The 22,059-nt window shown below is 43.3% G+C and overlaps 6 non-coding genes across 6 annotated transcripts; all 6 read left to right on the forward strand.

Moving 5' to 3' along the window:
- Nucleotides 1–1,790: 1,790 nt before the first annotated feature.
- trnai-aau (transfer RNA isoleucine (anticodon AAU)) lies at nucleotides 1,791–1,864 on the forward strand. Its single transcript has one exon. It is a non-coding gene; the product is annotated as a tRNA-Ile (tRNA).
- Nucleotides 1,865–1,957: 93 nt separating this feature from the next.
- On the forward strand, nucleotides 1,958–2,030 carry trnaf-gaa (transfer RNA phenylalanine (anticodon GAA)). Its single transcript has one exon. It is a non-coding gene; the product is annotated as a tRNA-Phe (tRNA).
- A 104-nt stretch (nucleotides 2,031–2,134) lies between these two features.
- trnaq-cug (transfer RNA glutamine (anticodon CUG)) lies at nucleotides 2,135–2,206 on the forward strand. The gene has a single exon. It is a non-coding gene; the product is annotated as a tRNA-Gln (tRNA).
- A 12,997-nt stretch (nucleotides 2,207–15,203) lies between these two features.
- On the forward strand, nucleotides 15,204–15,277 carry trnat-ugu (transfer RNA threonine (anticodon UGU)). The gene has a single exon. It is a non-coding gene; the product is annotated as a tRNA-Thr (tRNA).
- A 1,689-nt stretch (nucleotides 15,278–16,966) lies between these two features.
- trnas-uga (transfer RNA serine (anticodon UGA)) lies at nucleotides 16,967–17,048 on the forward strand. Its single transcript has one exon. It is a non-coding gene; the product is annotated as a tRNA-Ser (tRNA).
- A 411-nt stretch (nucleotides 17,049–17,459) lies between these two features.
- trnak-uuu (transfer RNA lysine (anticodon UUU)) lies at nucleotides 17,460–17,532 on the forward strand. Its single transcript has one exon. It is a non-coding gene; the product is annotated as a tRNA-Lys (tRNA).
- Nucleotides 17,533–22,059: the final 4,527 nt, after the last annotated feature.

Raw genomic sequence — 22,059 nt, forward strand, 5'->3', positions numbered from 1 at the left:
ATTTTTATTCAAATAATTATTAAAACTTTTAAAGACATACGTTTTTTTTTGTCACAAGCCCTGTCAAACAAGTTACATGTGGCATGTACAGTAATGGGACCCTCATAGGTAAATAATAGACATTGCCTATTAAGAGCCATTAATTAACCTTGGCAAGGAGCTATAATAATGTAGTCCATTTGAGACACAATCCTTCACACTGATATGCAATAAGGCTCAGAGTTGTGTTCCAGAAGCATAACAATGGTGTGTCCATCCTTTACCCATGGGAGCCATGCTAAAAGTGTTATGAGTGTTTTATCGTAACTTATCCAATGGGGCCCTCATAGGTAAATAATGGGAAAAGTGTACATTCATAACATAGAAATGATGTGTACATGAGACACCTACGGGGGCACCGTCAAATAAGTTACGACTGGGACTTCCTGTTACTCATCAAAACACCGGAAGTGACAGTCATAACTTATTTGACAGTGACTTCGTAGGCTTCCATTGGACAATACTTTAAATATCTTATTTTAAGACTTTAAACGACTTTCGTATGACAAACCCACAGATATGTATTCTAGAAGAACCCCGTAAAGATATATTACACAATTCAGGGTGATAAAAAGCTTATTTTGCATACAAGTGGACTTTTGACAGAATTATGTTTCTGCCCAGGTTTTTATTCCTATTTATCCTTTATTTTTGTGCAAAAGCTTTGGGGCTTCGAATGCTAGTCCTTCACATCATTAAGCAACACATATTCAAAGCCCTTACCCCTAGCAGTAGGGCAAGTGTTCGAAAAAAAATCACAAAAAATATTCAAAAAAAATTAATATCTCACAGGGACCCTAAACGGGCAATATAGCACATAACGTGGCCGTACGCACTCCGTACACTAGGAAACGAATGAGGGGCCGTGACTAGACAGAATTTGAATTGGGGTCGTTCGAACCTCCAGGGTCAGTTCTGGGGTCATCGTACGATAGCCACCTATGAGCACACCAGAATAGGTTGCGCGTGTCAGAGGCTCCCGTACGGCCCACGCAGGCCTCAGGAGCCAGAAACCTAACAGAAAGTGGCCCTCGTGGCCCTCGAGGACATACCAAGGGGGCTAGGTCGAGACGTGAGGTTAAATATTTTTCCTTATTTTTCGTAAATCTCGATAGCTCGCTTGGACCTCTGAGTGCCCGCGCACCGCCTGGCGCGGTCGGCGTGCATATCCAACGACTTTTTGTCAGATTCCCCACCAGGGCGCGTTTCAGCACTTTAGCTGTGTAGCGCAATCAATAGGCAGCAAGGGAGCAAGGGCCGTCAAACTACCAACTCTAGGTACGCAATGGACGAGAGGAAGACTGCAGTAGAGTTAGGTGGTTAGGGCGATGCAAAAGGCACCTTTTGGACACAGTAATGAAGATTAGGCAGTTAGGGGGCTGCTTATGCGTTTCGCGTCAAAATGGTACATTTCGCAGTACTTCACCACCTCTTGTGGTGTCCGCACGATGCCTTTGCCGGAAAATGGACCCTATACTACGATAAGGGAAAAAGTGCCACTCGCCATCGCAAAGTGCGTAGATTGGGCGTCAAAATGAGCCACACGATCCCTTCGCACCCATAGTCGTCCAATGGCAATCAATATGAATGGGGTTTTGTCCACCGTTTACCTAACTTCCCTTACATTGCCTTTCCGTCTGGAAATCACAATCACTGCTCAGCTCGTTGGTCTAGGGGTATGATTCTCGCTTAACGCTACTACACTCAAGGTGGCACTATGTCAATCTGGATCGTGAAAAGATCATTCCCATGGCCGGTTAGCTCAGTTGGCTAGAGCGTGGTGCTAATAACGCCAAGGTCGCGGGTTCGATACCCGTACTAGCCAAAGATTTACTCTAGCATTCTGTCCACCTTCAAGGCTACAGCACCAGGGTGCTTTCGCGAACTCCGATGCACAGGTCTAAAATCTGCAAGTATGGCCGAAATAGCTCAGTTGGGAGTGCGTTAGACTGAAGATCTAAAGGTCGTTGGTTCGATCCCGGGTTTTGGCCTGTCCAAGTGTGGATCTGTCCAATAATTTGCTATTGTTACCGCGAAGCTCTTGCCTTCACAAGACCGAGCGGCCTATTCTAGACGATGTGGCAGGTAAAGAACAGGATTCATGGTGTAATGGTTAGCATTCTGGACTCTGAATCCAGCGATCCGAGTTCAAATCTCGGTGAGACCTCTCAGCAGAACTTCACAGTTTTTTCGAGGGGTCCCTGCCAGGGATTGTTACCGCCCCACTCTTTGAGCCTGTGTCCATAAACTTTTGCGCTGTCAGGCAAGGACGAGGGAATTTAAAGTTCAGTAGACTATATACGCTTAATAATTGGTTAATGTCATGGTGTATTGAACAGAAGCTGCTCTTCGTAAATAATTTTGATCTGTTCTGGGAGCGACCAAGGCTCTTCCGCCCCGACGGGCTGCACCCCAGCAGCATTGGAGCGGAAATTCTGTCTGACAACATCTCAAAGACGCTACGCACCATTTGACTAGTAAGTACAAACTTTAACCATGGTCTCTGTTCCTCTCACCCAACTGTTAAGAATGTTACAGTTAAGAATGTTACTGCTTTCAAATGCATAGAGACTGTGTCTGTCCCCCGAATAATACAACCAAATAATAATTTATTTAAAAGTATGAGAAAAAAATCTTATCATGATTAAACCAAAAGACAATATATTTAATGTACACTGCGCACTGCAGAAATCAGTTGTAGATCTTGTTATCGACAGGGTAGAACAATCACCTCAACTACTAAAGATAGTTTTGTAAAGAACTTACCAGATCTGACTCCTCTGATAACCTTTCCAACTAATATAGAATCGCTCGATGACATGACCAGCAACATGGGCACCATTTTCTCTAATTCATTAGAAGTGGTCGCACCTATGAAGTCAAAAAGGATTAATGGAAAGATCATAGTACCATGGAAACATAACAGCACTCGCGCTGTAGCATCCTGGTGAGAATAGTAAAGAATGTATGCTCCTGCACTGATGTTGTATGGGTTCCTTTATTGGCTTGTTTGTCCCTTTTTTCAACTTCACAACACCGTAAGAGCTATAACAAATGAATAAACAATATTGAAACATGTAAATAATTCACATTCATATAAACAAAACTAAACATTTACATACAGCAAAAAAATACGAAATGATAATAACATTTATCCTAACAACATACATTTTCTCATAAATAAGCAAATGCAAATCAAATGAGACAAGATACGCCAAATTATGCGAGTATACATTTACATAGATACCTTGTTCTCCTTTCCAACCGGGTGCTAAAGAACATAAACAAAAAACACTAAACTAAAATCAAAAATAAACCAACAAACAGCGACTAAATGCCTAACTTTCGCTGGAAAATGACCTTAATCTTTAGATGTAATTATGCGAATCCTGTTTACTCCCGGAATCCAAAGTCCTCTTGACCTGATGTTGTTTATGGTAAGACCTTTACCCTGATGTCCAGTTTTATTGTGACAATCGGCAATCAGGAGTTTTGTCAGGTGATGTTCCTTTGAAATTATGATTGGATGTTTAATGGAAACTGGAATAGAAGTGTTCCAGAGTCTTCCTCCCACCTTGAGTAATCCGTCGGTATCCACAAAGGCCTCCAGATGATATAGCTTGTTGCTACAAGGTAGTTTTTTGCCCTTGCTCAGCATGGCTATTTCATCTGGATACATCTGATGCTGTAAGTCTGTGATGATGATGCGCATTGCATCCTCCCGCTCTGCTACCGTACTGTGGTCGCTTGACTTGTCCTTCCTTACTCTACGGAGTAGACGTGCAACTGCTTGGACTGCCTTGGACCAAGAAGACAAACCCTTGAGACGATCAGACAAACAGGGCCACCTTAATGCTTCAGTATGCAGGGACTTTGCTTTCTGGACCTCTGGGTCTCCAATTGCCAGTTGTGTATCAACTTCTGAAGAGAGAGGTAAATGTCTTTCCCATATAATGCTAGGTCCAGCAAACCAGTTGGAGGTGACGAGACTGTCGACACTAAGGCCTCGTGAAGCATGATCCGCTGGATTTTTGTCCGAGGAAATATCGCCATTGTTTGGGAGTCGTACTGCGTTGAATTCTCTGGACTCTGTTTGCGACAAATGTGTGGAAGCGGCGGGCCTCATTGCTAATGTACCCCAATACCACCTTGGAGTCCGTCCAGAAATATGTCTCTGCATCTGCAAGATCCATCTCTTCCTTCAACATAGCATCCATTGCAACTGACACTACTGCCGCAGTCAACTCTAGCCGAGGGATTGTTGTGATCTTGAGTGAGGCCACTCTGGATCTTACCACGAACAACGAACCTCACCGCTTTCGTTTTTGATTCTGAGGTAAGAACACTGGCCATACCCACTAGAGCTAGCATCAGAGAAGTGATGAATCTCTCTCTTTGTGATTTTCCCAAACCCAGGTGGAACAGCATACCGAGGTATGTTTATCTTCTCCAAGTTAGACAGGTCAACCTTCCATCGCTCCCAACTTGGCAGCAAAACACATGGGAAAGGATCGTCCCAGTTCATGCCGTTTCTGCATGCTTCCTGAAGAACAGCCTTTCCTATGAGCACGAATGGTGCAAGAAAACCTAAAGGATCAAACAATGAGGCCACTGTTGACAGTATACCTCTACGTGTTGCCGGTTGATTCTTAGGGTTAACACGAAATCTGAAGCTATCCTCTCCAAGTTCCCAGTAAATGCCCAAGACTCTCTCCAAATGCTGATCCGTGAGGGAGAGATTTATTGCGGGGACATCTACTGCACGCTCACAGGGTGGTATGCTCTCTAATACTGCCTTGTTGTTAGATACAAACTTATGCAACCTCAAACCTCCCAGTCTACAAATCTGACGAGCTTCTTGAGCCAGCTGGATGCCCTTCTCTGCGTTTTCAACACTAGCAATTCCGTCGTCCATGTAGAAATCTCTCATGATGAATTTTGCACCGAGGGAGTGTGAACGTTCACCTTTACGTGCGAGATGCTTCAATGAATTGTTAGCGCACCATGGAGACGATGATGCTCCGAAGAGATGCACTTTCATACGGAATGTTTGTGGCTGAGAGTCGCAATCTCCATTGCTCCACCAGAGAAATCTTAAATAATTTCGGTCTGCCTCGTCAACGTGGAACTGATGGAACATGCGCTCAATGTCACAGATCAAGGCTACTGGATGTTGTCTGAATCGCAACAGGACGCCGGTAAGACTATTCATCAGATCAGGGCCTGTGAGCAGGTTGTCGTTTAGGCGGATTCCCTTGTATTGGGCAGAACAGTCGAAGACTACACGAAACTTTCCTTGCTTCTTTGGGTGAAACACTCCGTGATGTGGAATGTACCATTTTTCTCCTTCCTTCCCTTCGTCAAGCACTCTTTCTGCATCGCCTTTCTCAACGATCTCTTCCATGAACTTCACATAGTGTTGTTTGTATTCCTTGTCTCTTTCTAATTTCCTTTGAGATGTTGAAGTCTCGCGGCTGCAAGAGTCTTATTGTCTGGAAGGTAAGGTCTCTGCTTGAAAGGAAGTGGCATTTCTAAGTGCCGGTCCTGGTTCATTTTGATGTTGTCTTCTAACCTTTTCAAGAACAGGATATCCTCCTGAGACACCACCCTTGCGTTCTCGTTGGTATCCTTGAAGTCCGATTCCAATACCCGAATAAGATGTGTAGGTGTTACAGAGGGAACTTCCTTGACAGACACTCTGTGACATAGGTTGCCACCGCTTAAAGCTTCCTGATGTTCTAGGGAAGGACCCTTAATGCTCCATCCAAGGTCTGTGCGAATAGCATAAGGTTCGTTGTCTGCTCCAAGAATCACTTCTCTAGGTGCCAAGGCTCTGGAACAGTTGTATCCGATCAAAAGACCAACCTCACAGTCCTGAAGTGGAGGAATTTTATCTGTCAGAGTAGAGAGATGTTTCCATCGTTTGGCGGTATCCATCGTAGGGATGTGCGTACGGTCCACGGGGATGCATAACTTCGTATATTCAGGGGGAAGCTCTAGGACTACTGTAGAATTAAAACCTCTGACTGGGAGACCTGTAACTCTCTCACTTGACATACGGAGATCCCTTCCCACCATGGTAGTGAGACGAAGAGTCACTGGGCATTTCTCTGCATTTAGGCCTTGACTCACGGCGTGTTCAACAAAGACGGTGTCGCTTTGAGTGTCTAATAGGGCATAGACGAGCTTCTCCGAACCTGGTTCACCTTGTGACGACAACCACACAGGAACAATCATGGAGGTATTGGTAGATGTACTTCCTGACTCTACACTCAAGGATGTTGTTGCGACCTTCTCGAGTGCGTGCTCAGAGTTTTGAACAGTGGCTGACTTGACTCTTTTAACAAAGCTGTCTTCATGCAAACAGGTAGGATGTCTTCCCTTGCATGTATTGCAGATATGTCTGCGACGACAGTCTCTAGCACTGTGACCAAGCCTTAGGCATCTATAGCACAGCTTCAAGTCCTTGATGAACCACCTCCGTTCTTCCAGGGGCTTTGAAGTGAATTTAAAACATTCGTAGATATGATGTTCACCGTCTTGACGACTTGAATAGTGGGCCTTGGATCGTCGTGCTGCGTAATAGTCTTTGTATGAAAGACATTGGCCTTGTTCTTAGTTGGCTTGAAATTATGTTTAACCGTATTTGCTTCCGCTTGAAGAGCAAAGAAGGACGTGATTGGGTTGCAGGCTATCTCATTCTCAGCCGACATGAAGCTGGCGAAATCATGGAAGGTTGGAAATTCTTTAGACTCACTCAGTGTTTGAGTAGCTTGACGATTCCATCAGGCAGCTGCCCAATCAGGGAGTTTGATTACAAGCTTTCTATTCTCTTCACAGTCGTTAAGGATTTCTAGTCCCTTCACATGAGGCATAGCATCCTTACATGCATTCAGAAAGTCTGCGAAACTTCTGAGTCCGTCGGCATCCTTAGGCTGAATCCTGGGCCAGCTGGCAAGTTTTTCTCTGAATGCTCGCTGTAGGAGAAAGGGCTGTCCGTAACGATCTTGAAGTCTTTTCCATGCATCCTTGTAGGCTTCTTCATCGTTTCTATAAAAGATGCCTTCGAGAACCTTCAGAGCGGGACCAGTGACATACTTCTTCAGGTAGTATAGCTTATCTGCTGAGAACACGTGCCTTTTATCAATGAGCGACTGAAAGGACGCTTTCCACTCAATGAAATGTATAGGGTCACCATTGAGGACCGTAGGTTCTGGCGTAGGGAGTCTATTCAATGTCATACTGTCTTGAATGGCCTGTGCAAGATGAGACACGTCAGCTTTAGGTGAAGGCGAATTTTTTGTTGTTGTTGAGGTTTTGCTCAACGTGGTGGTCATCGGCGGATTTTTAATGCTTGCTTCTTGATTATAAACTTCCCATCTCGCTCTTGCTGCTCTTATCTCCTTTTCTGCATGCAGTCTTTCCAACTCCTCTTTCTGGGCATCGAGATCTCGCTTTTGCTTCTCTTCCAGAAGTTGTATCTTTGCCTTCAATTTTTTCTCTTGCTGAAGCGCTTCATATTCTGCTTCCTTAGCCGCTAGTTCAGCTGCTGCCTCTGTTCGTTTGGCCAGTACCAGAGATCTTGCCGAAGATTGACTTATAGGCATACTAGATGTGGAGCTGGAGTTTGAGACTGTTGATCCATAGATAGAGCGGGCAAAGTCTCGATCAAGCAGCTCACGGAGACGCTGTCGTACCCTTGCATCATCGAAAAGCCCATCGATATCGAGATTCTCTCAAGGGCGATCTTCGCAATGTCCTTGGTTACAGCATCACATGCATCTATCCATCGTCTAGTCTCGCTGCTTGGGGTGTTATGGGCTCGAACGTTCTCATTAGTGGTGGGCATAGATTATTTTTTTTAATCTAGATTAATCTAGATTAATTCCAAGATTAATCTAGATTAATCTAGATTAAAATGGCTCATTTGAATTCTGCCGAAGGCATTCAGAATATGTGTGCTACCCAAATAATGACTAAAAGTAAGTCTTTGAGAACGGGTTTCTCAAGCCAGGTGGCGCATTAGACCAGGGGCTCATCTCCTGTTTCCAAAATGCATCTCAAACTGCTTGAGAAAGCTGTTCTACTATGATAATTGGTGATGAAAATTAAATTATGTTCAATAAGATGAACTTGTGTTTACTTCCGCATTAGCTAAGGGATGATTTCCGTTTAGGTGGTACTTGAGACTGGAAGAGCTCCTACAGTACATTCACATTTAGTCATTTAGCAGACGCTTTTATCCAAAGCGACTTACAAAGAGTGAGGGAGCAACAAGCGATATGTCATACAGGAGCCATAATACATTAGATCTCAATACAAAGTTACTGGTTTCAACTAAAACTAGACCACTACATGTTGAGAGAAAGTGTTTTTTTAAACCAATTCCGCATTGCACAAGGTCCAAACAACCTTAGTCTTGTCGATGTTTCTATTGGGAAGCTTCTTAAAAATTTATATTCCCTGAAGCAAACCCGGCGGCTTCATAGCTGCATCCATGTTAGCACGTCACGTTTGATGCGGTAATTTCACAGTAACGTGATGTTGTGTTCAGACCAAACACGAATGGTGTCAAGCGCGAGTGATTTATATGTTAATGCAAAGAGCCAATAGACCTACTTGCTGCGTGAATCGCGCGAATGAAGCCCTGGTTATGAGATGATGAGGTGGCTTCCGCGAATGACGCGAATCACGCGAGTTGAAAAATCTCGTTCTCGCCCTGTACAGTGCAGTTAAGCTGATATACATCCGCGCTAAAATATCAAGGTGAAAGTCATCATAGCTTGCGTAGTATAGACCCAGCTCCCAACCCAACTTTGAGAATAGATTAACGGCGACATTTTTTTTATCGCGCGATAAGAGTCTCACTGCGTTAACGCCCCACCACTAGTTCTCATACATGTTCATCACATTGTCTCTTTTCTTCTCCAAGGTGTCTGAGTGTTGCAAGTTCGCTTTCAGGGATATCTGATTTTAGTTGCTCTCTTGCCTTGCGAGCCTCAACTTTCCATCGATCATACTGATGTAAAAGTCTTTTTTCTACCTTTTAAGCCTCCTCTCCTTGATAGACGAGCATTTTCTCTGTTGTAATCCGTGTGCGAACAGAGCGACGTAGCTCCTCTTCGTTTGTTCCTTCGCCAGGGCCTTCAATCTGGTCCATGTCTATTTCCCTTTGTAGAGACATGCTGCCAGATGCTTCCATTTCTCTTACAGGAGAGCCAAGACCTTCCATCAATTCTGTGAGATCGGCGTTGTCTTCAGTGCATTAAATAGATAAGTCAAGCTCTTACTGTAGCAGCCCGGTGAGAATAGTAAAGAATGTATGCTCCTGCAATGATGTTGTATGGGTTCCTTTATTGGTTTGTTTGTCCCTTTTTTCAACTTCACAACACCGTAAGAGCTATAACAAATGAATAAACAATATTAAAACATGTAAAGAATTCACATTCATATAAACAAAACTAAACATTTACATACAGCAAAAAAATACGAAATTATAATAACATTTATCCTAACAACATACATTTTCTCATAAATTAAGCAAATGCAAATTAAATGATCACGGAGACAAGATACGCCAAATTATGCGAGTATACGTTTACATAGAAACCTTGTTCTCCTTTCCAACCGGGTGCTAAAGAACAGAAACAAAAAATACTAAACTAAAATCAAAAATAAACCAACAAACAGCGACTAAATGCCTAACTTTCGCTGGAAAATGACCTTAATCTTTAGATGTAATTATGCGAATCTGTGAGCGCGTGGTTCCGTGTCTCTGCACTCTTCCGTGTCTCTGAACAACTTCAATACGAGAGCGGACAGTCGTATTTCCGGCAACACGCCATTTTTCAGAATAAAGGTCTATGCTTAATAACCTAGCAGGGCAAAATAACATTTCAAATTAAATAGACATAACTATTATTAAGAAAAAATATGGTTTACAAATAGTGTCAAAATAAACGTTTGATTGATTAAATTACAAACGTATGAAATAACTGAGGGTTATTTACACGCGCCCTAAAAAGAGAAATGCGTAAACTGGAGCGAAAATGGAAACAAACCCAATTAGAGGTCTTTAAAATTGCATGGAAAGAGAGTGCAAGCTGTTACAAAAAGGCACTAAAAGCAGCAAAAGCCGAGCACCTCCGTAACCTCATCGAAAATAACAAAAACAATCCAAGGTTTTTATTTAGTACAATTGCTAAACTAACAAACAAACAGACTCCACCTGACCTGGGTATTCCACCGCACCTTGGTAGCAATGATTTCATGAAGTTTTTTTACTGATTTCAAATCTCCCGTACTTGTCTAAAATACTAGAAAATGTAGTGTCAACTCAACTGTGTACCTTCCTACAAAATAATGACATGCACGAAAAGTTTCAGTCTGGCTTTAGACCGCATCACAGCACTGAAACTTCGCTCGTTAGAATTACAAATGACCTCCTTATTGCATCAGATAAAGGTAACATCTCACTCTTAGTCCTCCTTGACCTTAGTGCTGCTTTCGATACTGTAGAGTGTAGACCATAAAATACTACTAGATCGTTTACACAATTATATTGTGGCAGACCGGAACTTTGCCCCGCCCATGCCCATGTAAGGTTATTGTAATTAAGGAAATTAGATAAAGCTGTAGCGGAAGGAAAAAGTTTTGATATAATTATGGCGTTTAAAGTACGAGGATGAGACCTGTTACGAGGAGAAGTGGAGCGCATTTCCATTGGAACCAGGTGACGCTATTAGAAATCAGAACCTGAAGAGTGGTCTAGAGGGTGAAATGGCATAGCGGATGTGTGGGAAGTACGAGGAAAAAAAAGGACAATCGAGGAAATATGAAAAACGAGATTAAATCCGTGGGAGAGGTCTCGTGAAGGGCTACAGATCAGCACGTCAGTGAGCACTGTTTGGGTCGGAGTGGTGTCTTCAAATGGAGGTGACGCCGACTGCAGTGGTGGAGAAAGTGCTGTATTATCCTTACCTTGAAGTTCGGGAGGTTCCCCACAGTCTGCTACCTTGAGATGCACCTTGCCGCAAAGACTCCCCGCCATTCGTGGTTGTTTGTAAGCATCCTCCGTGACTTTATTGGGGACAATTATTTGCTATGTTTTGAATTGTTTGCATATATAAGTATTTATCTATTGAAATCGTGCATATTGTTTAAACCTTTATATATATATATATTGTTTATTCGTTTGTTTTGCGTCAGAAATATTAAAATTTCTCTTGATTTATGCATCTATAATGGCTTACGAATGGTGAATTTGTCGGACTGAAACGTCATATTTTTTTCCTTTTTTTTTATTCATATTGGTTGACAGGCCAAATACTGTCTGGCGCTCGAACAAAGTTAAATAGTTGACATGCACTGGGCGTACCACCGTCACAATATCGGTATTCAGGGACAGGCACTGCAATGGTTCAGATCTTACTTAACAGACAGATATCAATACGTCCATTTAAATGGGAAATCGTCAAATCTTAGGACCCTTGCTTTTCTCCATATACATGCAGCCCCTCGGCAACATTATTAGAAAACATGGAATTAGCTTCCACTGTTATGCAGATGATACTCAGCTATATATCTCATCAAGACCAGATGATTCCTTTAAGCTATCCAAACTAGCAGAGTGCATCGAGGACATAAAACATTGGATGACTAGTAATTTGCTCCTTTTAAACTCTAGCTAAACAGAAATATTACTTATAGCACCAAAATCAAGTAAACAGAATATCTCCAATTACAGCCTGCAAAGCTTGAAAGCTGCACTGTTACTCCAACAAATACAGTTAAAGATCTAGGCGTTATATTAGAGGGCAACCTGTCATTCAAAAATCACATCTCAAATATCACAAAAACAGCCTTCTTCCACCTTAGAAATGCACTCCTATACTCATTAAGCTACATTGGCTTCCCGTAGTCGCGCGCATCAAATTCAAGACTCTGCTCCTGGCCTACAAGACTACTACTGGTTCGGCACCACCTTATCTAAAATCGTTAATGCAGACATATGTAACTGCCAGATCCCTACGCTCTGCAAACGAACAACGTCTTGTGGTGCCATCCCATAAAGGTAGAAAATCTCTCTCGCGCACCTTCTCCGGATCTGTTCCACCTATGTGGAATGATCTGCCCACTGCTACAAGATCTGCAGATTCTGTAGCCATCTTTAAGAAACGCCTGAAAACACATCTCTTCCGCCAACATCTGACTGATCTGTTCTGACTCTTTTCTTCTCTACTCTTAAAAAAAAAAAAAAAATGTATGAATGGTTCCGTATACTGTGTTAGGCTATATGAGACTAGTCTTCTTTTTGATTGCACTTATGCTTTTGTTGTACTTATGCTGTCCTAATTGCTTCAATTATCTACCCCACTTGTAAGTCGCTTTGGATAAAAGCGTCTGCTAAATGACAAAATGTAAATGTAAATGTAATGTTGCCAAATTACAAAATAGTTCATTTGTAGCAGACGCAGAAAAGCTTATTCATGCATTTGTGACCTCACGGCTTGACTATTGTAATGCTCTACTTAGCGGTTGTCCTGTATCATCGATAAACAAACTACAGTTAGTTCAGAATGCAGCTGTCAGAGTTCTTACTAGGTCAAGAAAATACGATCACATAACCCCAGTTTTATCATCGCTTCACTGGCTGCCATTAAGTATCGTATTGATTTTAAAATTCTTTGAATTATTTACAAAGCCCTGAACGGTTTAGCACCTACTTACTTAACTGAGCTTTTATCACGTTACAACCCATCCCGCTCACACAGGACTTTTGATGACACCTAGGATAACTTAATCCACTAAAGGGGGACGAGCTTTCTCATACGTAGCACCTAAACTCTGGAATAGCCTTCCTGATACTATTCGAGGGTCAGACACACTCTCCCAATTTAAATCCAGATTAAATACACATCTTTACAGCCAAGCTTTCACTTAATGCATAGTTAATGAACACTAGCTACGCTAATTATTCTCTTTCCGCCTCTGCCTCGGGATGCCCATCCCGATGTAGTAAGAAGTTCCACCATGTCCAGACAACCGACAGATGCCCATCCCCAATTTGAGATTACGCCAGCTACAGCTGCAGACTGACTGACCATCCCAGCTCCATCTAAGGCAGTTCCACCACCAGCCAAGAGAAATATGACCATCGGACCATCCCAGCAAAGACCACTACATCCACAACCAAGCGCAAAGCGGACTATTTGTCTTATTAATGCTGAAGTTACAATATTTGGTATTAAATGCTAAACCTAAACCACATGTCAGCAGTCTGAGTGCAGCTAAGACACGTCAGAGGGGATCTGGCACTCCCGGTTGAGCCTGGTTTCTCCCGAGGTTTTTCTTTCTCCATTAATCAATCATTGGAGTTTGGGTTCCTCGCCACAGCAGGGCAGTGTTGGCCTGCTCACCGGGAGACTGCATTCATTCATTCATTTATCTATTTATTTAGATAATATTTATTAGAATGATCTTACTCGTTGTATAAATACCATGCACTGTGCTGTGTTTTAACTTTTCTGTTTTTCCTGTTTGCCAGTGTAAAGCTGCTTTGAAACAATACACATTGTGAAAAGCGCTATATAAATAAACTTGAATTGAATTGAAGATGTGATGGTGGCTTTCTCTCTTGGTTACATTTTCTGCAAATAATGACATCTGTCTTCCTCACATATTTTCTTGTAACAATTCTCCTCCCTTTTCTGTTTTCTCTTTCTGTATTGTTGAGTGAAGTAAGGAGCAGCTTGACTGGATGTCTGAGTCTGAACTGATGGTGTCATAGTTGAAGATAATGGGAGGATAAAGAACATCCCCTGTGAGGTACCAGGCACTGCAGAATACAGCGCGCTTGTATCTATCAAAGTAGGACACTGCACAGATGGTAAAATGAAGACAGGTTGTGCTGGTTCAATGACAGGAAGTCCCTGATGTGATGGGGGACCTCCCCTTGAGTTTTGCCTCCCCAGCAGTGTTTGGTGGCAGGATGAAAAGGTGCGGCTCAGCAAAATTGCCTGAATAGAGTGTTGGTCCTTTCTGCAGAGCTGCAGGAAGATTCTCAGGTCCTGCCATTGTTGTGTCTGGGGCTTAGAGACCCTGCTTCAAAATCTCCTTTTCCTGTGACTTGCAACGCCTGCTTAACCTGGCAAAAAATAAAACAACCAATATTAACAAACATTTAAGCAATAATAAAAAAGAGCATTGGCACATAGCAATTGATCATACCTAATCTTGTGTATTACTGCTTTTGTAAAATGGCTACTAGATTGTGATTAACATTGTTTTATGGATTAAATCTTCTTGTTGACTTGTTTCTAGACCAGTCAAAGCACCTCATTGTTACATTGTTACAAGTCAACCGCGTCAATTACTTGAACCCTCTGTGTAGCCCTCAGCTGGTTTAAGTTTTGGTTTAGCAGTAACAATGATAATTTACAAATCCATTGTGTGACTGTTGCAGCGTTCAGCAGAGCTGGATGGTGGTCTCGCTCATCACCTTAGCATTGGTGAGGATGCACTCTCGGATGTGCTTGTAAGCAGGTGCTACCATTGTGAAGCAGGACACCCTTACTCCGTCACGGCGCACTGCGTTTGAGTACAGAGCACAGAGCCTTGTGAAGATGGCCTCTACCACTCGGTTGCAGTCAGGCCACTTTGCAGGACAATGAGCCCCAATGAAACACCTATAAATTATAGCAGGATACATATTATTAATTTAAGATTGTTTTCAATGTGTGACCCTTACTCTGTTAAAGGTTCTGTGTGTAAATTTCAGAGGCCACTATTGGCGATGTAGGAAATTGCAACCTACATCTCTGCCACCCCCCTCCTCCTCACGTTAGAGAAGCTACGGTTGCCGTCACAGGACAAAAGGATTCCGTAAATGATAGCGGCCATGATCGGTGGTGTTGATAATTGTAATCTACGTCTCACAGGCGAACAACAGACTGAAGTTATGGACACAGGACAGAGATGTTGTCGTCTGAGACAGCAGACAGTAACCTTTGGAGTCAAGTGACGAGGTGAACTCGGCAAAATCTGCCCATGCTGTCACGAAGTCCTGCCTAAGGTGAACTCATCCATGATGGTCATCTTTTCTTAATCATTTGTTTTCCCCTTTGTTAGTGTTCAGTCGAAATGCCAAAACCGCTTTTGGCGATGGCTCAGTGGCTTAGCTGGTCAAAGCGCCTGTCTTGTAAACAGGATATCCTGGGTTCAAAAACCAGCTGTGCCTGGAAACTTTGTGTGAATCCTTTGTGATCTTGAGACTAGGGAAACCTAGCCATTGCCTCTCGACATGTACTATTACACAATTTAAACTGCACAGTTTTGAAATAGGACAGGGCTTCAACCTGTCGACTGCCTTCTGCATCAACTTGACACTTTGTCATCATGTTTTGGCCCCTTTCGTTGGTTTAGTTACACGTGCTGCGATCGGTAAGGGTATTGGCGCCGTGGCTTAGCTGGTCAGAGTGCCTTTCGAATCCCAACGGTGCCTTGTGTGTGGGCTCTTTGTTTACTACTCCCTTGTATTTGTAGACTGATTTTTTTCTTGGTCCAGGGAATAGTTTTGGCATGCACCCCATCGCTGGTGAACAGGGACAGGAATTGTGCTCAAGGCTCTGTGGCGCAATGGATAGCGCATTGGACTTTTAGATTAAGAAGGCATTCAAAGGTTGTGGGTTCGAGTCCCACCAAGTCGTGGTTGGTTTAGGTTTACAGGAAACTCTTCAAAGTCATCTTGACTAGAGTAGGAACTGTTGTTACATGAAGAGGGTACACACATTTAATTAGCCTTAAACAATCCCTCTGCATGTTTTCCTCCATTTTACTGTGAGTTTTTGCCCCTTTGTTACTTTTCAGTCACATGACCTGAAGACATGGGCGTAGGCGCCGTGGCTTAGCTTGCCAAAGCACCTGACTCGTAAAAAGGAGATCCTGGGTTCAAATCCCAGCGGTGCCTAGTGGCTTGGCACTTCTTGTTGCACATCTCTTCATACTTGAAAAAAGGGTTTTGTTCTTTTACATGTTCAAGAAAAACCCAAGCAGTCAACATGCTCATCACATCCGGCTTACCTGAACAGTGTTGAAATACTGAAGTGATGATGGATGTCAAGCAGTTCTCACAAAACATTGACTTGTGTGGCAAGTTTCAGTTAAAAAACATTTTGTCAAGTTCACAAACTGTTATTGTTGTATCAAAAAAACGAAGACCTTGACAGTTTTGAAATAAACTGATCAATTCATGCCTGACTCTGCCCCAGTGCGGCCCTCGGTTCCCATACCCCTCCATGTCAAAGGTGAACTCTTCCATGATTATCATCTCTTCTTAATTTTTTTTCCCCTTTTGTTACTTGTCAGTCACAATCATCCCAAAAGCGCTTTTGACCTCTCGCACCCGAAGCGAGAATGATACCCCTAAACCAACAAGCCGAGGGGTGTGCAGCAATTGTAATTTGCAGTCGGGTGGAAAGGTATTTCCCCCACCTGTGTGCCCCGTTTCATTGAGTCAAAGCAACGCACGTCTTTTGCATATATTGCTGGGGAATTAGCCCAAATGGTAGAGCGCTCGCTTGGCATATGAAAGGTAGGGGTAGCCGACGCCCGCATTTTGAGTCGACATATGTGCTTTGAGCAACGATTTCATCGAGTACATGCGTCAGGAATTCCGTGAGACCTCTGCAAAAGCTGCCAATACCCTCCCTGCAGATGTAGTCACAAAGTCCTGCCAGGGCAACTTTGCCGGAGGGCTGCTGGCTAGCCGTGATCGTATACTGGTTAGTACTCTATGTTGTGGCTGCAGCACCCCCGGTTCGAATACGGGTCAAGTTAGGGGACCACGTCTTATTGAAGTCCTGCCTTTCCCTTTTTGACATCGTCCTCTTTGCAGCACGACCGAAACACAGAGTGCCTGGAATGTGTTGTAGTCATGGCCGCGTGGTTAAGGCGATTGACTTGAAATCCATTGGGGTCTCCCCGCGTAGGTTCAAACCCTGCCGACTACGACTGCTTTAGGGAGACAGAGAGAAGACAATCAAGCCTTTAGGGACTCCCAAAATTTCTTCGTGAGCGACTCTACTACAGATGGCACATGTTCCTGATATAATACAAATTGACCGGAAAGGTCAGTGAAGGTGCAGACCATCTGAGCCAAATTGACCGGTACAGATGTGCTCAGTGGTTTGTTGATAAAACTAGGCATATAACAATGTAGTGTACATTAAATGTAAAACACTTTATAGCCTTTTATATGTTTTTACAAATTTTTTCTTGGCAGGGACCTTTAAGGAACTGCAATCTACAGATGGCATCGTCTCCAGAGATAGGACTGAATACACCTGCATCAGAAAGGTGACCTGAACCCTAAGCCTACAGAACCCTGTAAGCTATTGACTGTCTGCGTGAAGTTGCAGCGAGCCCGGATAGCTCAGTCGGTAGAGCATCAGTCTTTTAATCTGAGGGTCCAGGGTTAAAGTCCCTGTTCGGGCGATGAGTTTCCCCTTTGTTATTCACCTTTACCTTGTGAGCTCGTATGGCCCCGCCCTCTGTTGATAAAATAAAATAAACAGTTTGCTCGTGCATTGGAGTCGACATATGAATTTTGAGCAGGGATTTCATCGAGCACATGCGTCAGGAATTCCGTGAGACCTCAGCAAAAGCTGCCAATCTTCTCCCTGCAGATGTAGTCACAAAGTCATGCCAGCGCAATTTTGCCGGAGGGCTGTTGGCTTGCTGTGATCCCATAGCCACAGATGCCGCCTTCCTGAGCGAGCATAATGACTTTTATGTACGCTTCGAGAGAGACAATAAGGAAGCCGCCACCAGGCTCACACCTTCTACTGACCACCCAGTCATCACACTAAACTCCACAGATGTTTACACTGCACTAAGCCGGATAAACGCACGCAAGGCTGCTGGCCCAGATGGCATCCCTGTTCGCGTACTCAGGGCATGTAAGGAGCGGCTCGCTGGGGTCTTCGCGGATATCTTCAAACTGTCCCTCGCCCAAGCAGTGGTTCCAGCATGTTTTAAATCCACCTCCATTGTGCCCATTCCGAAACATTTCAGCCCGACATGCCTGAACGACTACCGCCCTGTAGCACTCACACCCATTGTTATGATGTGCTTTGAGCGGTTGGTCCTGTCACACCTAAAACACTCAATCCACACTGGACCCATACCAATTTGCCTACCATAGCAATAGGAGCACAGATGATGCAGTGTCCATGGCGCTGCACTCCCTGCTCACACATCTTAACAATAAGGACACTTATGCACGTGTAATGGGGACGACGAATGCAGTATTCTATGTATGTTACTCTACAGAGGTTAAGTTCAGCCTAGGTTCGGCTCTGGGAGGATTTAAGAGTAAAAGGGGGGACCAAATCAATTTAAAGTAATTATCAGCCGTCAATTTTATTTGCAATAATTCACATTCAATATTTAAACAATATTCTCACAGTTGACTCTTTGTCTGGTTTCCACTCAACACTATGAACCAACAACAAAATGATTCATATCAAACCCGAAGTTGAATGTGAATACCAAAAATGAAATAAAATGAAACAAAAAAAATTTGTCCTGGATCCTTTGTAAAGTGCTCAAATGTCTATATGAATAAAACTCAAAAGTCCATGTGTTAAGCTCCAATGGTCATGTGTGTGTAAAGAGCTTCAATGTCTTTGTGTGTAAAGGCCTTTTGTGTTGCCACCCGGGTAGTATGTATGTGCTTAGCTCTCTTGTCTGCATCCGTGATGGACCACAATGATTTTTTGAGTGGCAGATCAGGGTCTGGCTCGCCGTTCAAATGGTAGATCACTCAATTTGAATCAGCCCCTCAAAAAAAACAATCTGCATAAAACAATGCAGTCACAATAAACATTTTTTCAATATAAATAATTTTTACACCGATATTTTCTATTGACTGCACAAAATGTCCGTTATTACCAGTGTTAATTCAACACGTGACAATATAAGTGCAAATAAACAGCTTAAACGCATATAAGTATTCAATATGCGATATATATCTGTCTCATTTGAATATTTCGTTAGTTGTACAACATTTATTTTTTCCATTGGCTGCATTTTATAAGAAAATAAAAGTTGTAGAACTTGTAGAAAATAAAATAATTTAACTAAACAGTTAACTAGCGTTATACACGGATAGATTTGACTCCGTATCAATTTTACCTTATAAACATACAAAAATACATTCTAAAACATAATATATAAATCTGATTGGCTTTAGGACACATTTAAAGAAAAAGGAATATCAATTAATCAAAGTTAAAGTAATGCATAAGCATAACTCATCAGAGTTTGTGTAAAAGAAAAACCAGTAACCAAAAGCATTGACAGGTTGTTTTCCTCAGCAACAGGATAGATAATCTACCTCGACGATTACTATTGCTCTTTATAAAAGAATATGCACATTGAACCGAAGAAACAAATGAAAATTAGATCTAGTCTTTTACAGCTACACGCTAACCTCGTGCGTACATATTCAGCAGGCTTCTTCATCTGATGTTTAACATACATTGACTCTCAACATCACTTAACAATGGACACCATTATAGTTTCCATTAAAACCAATACAAATCCCTTTAAAACCATTGAAACCATCACTTTTTCTTTAAATGTTTCTTTCGTTCTTTTAGCAGGGTTACATCGGAACTATATACTGCAACGTTTATTTTATTAGGTATACTTAAGCTAAGTTCGATTTCAAGTTTAATTTTCTATAATTTGCACAAAGAGCTTGTGAATAGTAAACATAAATTTTGCACTTTTAAACAGATGGAGAGCTGTACTATATAAAAAATAAAGGTACAGCTAACGAATTTAGACTGAAAGTCCTTTGTGGTTCTGAGGCTGCTGACCAGGTGTTCCAAGAATTCCTCTGTGGTTCATTTGGATCTCACTGTGTCCAAATTAAAACCAGGAATGCCATGTACAAGATATAATACTGGCCTGGAATGACTTTAGACATAGATGGTTGGGTAGGTACTTATTTCTGACATTTCTGACATTTGCCTGTTGTTTTTTGAATTTTGGTTGATGTTTTATTTTCTCTGCTGTATTTTCTGTCTTACAGATTTCGATCGTCTGGTACCTTGTTTGTCTCCTTGTTTTCTCTAATTACCACCACCTGTTCCTGATCGCTTCTTTCCCTATTTGAGCTTGGCTGTGCCAGCTCTCATTGTGGCGATGTAATCTTTTGTGACGTTGTTTGTTCTAGCTGTGCTTTGGATTTTACCTTTTCATATTTTTCCATAGGAACGTGGTAACCCGTGAGCCGTTTTGGAATAATTTTTCCCCATTCGGTTTACCTTTCCCGGATTTTTGTGGATTCTGGTTTTCTCTGCCAGCAGTATTTTGTTTATCTTGGCCAGGAGTTCCCTGCCTATCCTATGTTCGTTTAGTAAGCCTGACTAATAAACTGTGTCTGTAACTTACCTGCATCTGAGTCCCTTTGTGCACCGTGACAGTACATCGCCACCAAAGGATGGATTCAGCAGGAGAAGTCGACATTCACCAAGCCGTCGCTAGCCAGGGAGTGCTATTAGGACGTCGGCAGCAGGAGGTAGCTGAGATTCATCTTGGCGTCTCTACTCTCTCACAACAACTCACTGCATTTGCCCAGCACCTGGACCAGACCCTTGCTGTTTCAGCGGCAGCTTCTGCTAGTACAGCACCAGTCGAGACGGACGCAGTCTCTTCCCGCCGGCCGGAGCCTCGCCTCAATCCTCCAGTTCCCTACGCCGGGGAGCCCACTTCCTGTGGATCGTTCCTTTCTCAATGCTCTCTGACATTTTCTCTTATGCCCTCCTGCTTTTCCACCGAGCAGTCGAAAGTGGCTTTTGTGGTCATGCAGCTTAAGAGTGTCGCCAGGGAATGGGGTCCGGCGCTCTGGGATAGTAATCATGCCTGCTGTGCTTCTTTTGAGTTGTTCTCCCAGGAGCTACGGAAGGTGTTTGACCGGTCCGCACTTCACTGCGAGGCAGCTCGGTCGTTGTCCCTCCTACAACAAGACTGTTTCTGAGTACTCGATCGAGTTTTGCACTTTGACTTCGTCTTGCGGTTGGAACGACAAGGCTCTCTGGGATTGTTTTCTGCATGGATTAGCGGATCGGGTGCTGGACGAGATCTATTCGCTGGAGCTTCCCCCGACGCTTGACGGGCTGATACAGCTGGCCCTCCAGGTTCATTTTCGTCTGGGACTCCGTTCTCAGCGACACGTGAGGAGTTCGTTTGACGGGGATTCTTCTGGGCCTTCCCGTGATGCAGTCCAACCGTCATCTGTTGCTCCGCACCTAGAAGAGCCCATGCAAATCAGCCGCGCCCGGCTCTCCATCTCTGAACGGCTCTTCATTCTCCCTCCGCTCCTATCCTGTTGGGTCACGCCTGGCTTTCTAAACATAACCCATATATTGACTGGAAAAGAAATGTTATTCAGGGGTGGAGTGTGTTTTTTGTGCCTCTAATTGTTTAAATACTGCTCTCTCTCCCTTGATTTCTTCCCCTCTGTTTCAGGAGGAACCTGTAGACCTTTCGGGGGTACCTAGGGTCTATCATGATCTGAGAGCGGTTTTTAGTAAGTCTCAAGCGACATCTCTACCTCCGCACCGGCCGTACGACTGTGCGATTGACCTTTTACCTGGCACTTCTCCACCTAAGGGTCGCCTTTACCCTCTTTCTGGTCCTGAGAGGGAGGCCATGGAAAGGTATGTGGCCGATTCTCTGTTATCTGGCATTATCCGTCCCTCTCCGGCTGGGGCGGGGTTTTTCTTGGTGGAGAAGGATGGTTCCCTTCGCCCCTGCATTGATTACCGGGGGTTGAACGACATCACGGTCAAGAATAGCCATCCCTTGCCATTGATGTCGTCCGCTTTCGGTCTCTTGCAGGGTGCTACCATCTTTACGAAGTGAGACTTGCGCAATGCTTATCGCCTGGTCAGGATAAGGGATGGGGGTGAGTGGAAGACTGCCTTTAACACTCCTACAGGCCATTTTGAG

Source organism: Triplophysa dalaica, unplaced genomic scaffold (assembly GCF_015846415.1).
Source record: "Triplophysa dalaica isolate WHDGS20190420 unplaced genomic scaffold, ASM1584641v1 Contig5, whole genome shotgun sequence".
Lineage (NCBI taxonomy): Eukaryota > Metazoa > Chordata > Actinopteri > Cypriniformes > Nemacheilidae > Triplophysa > Triplophysa dalaica.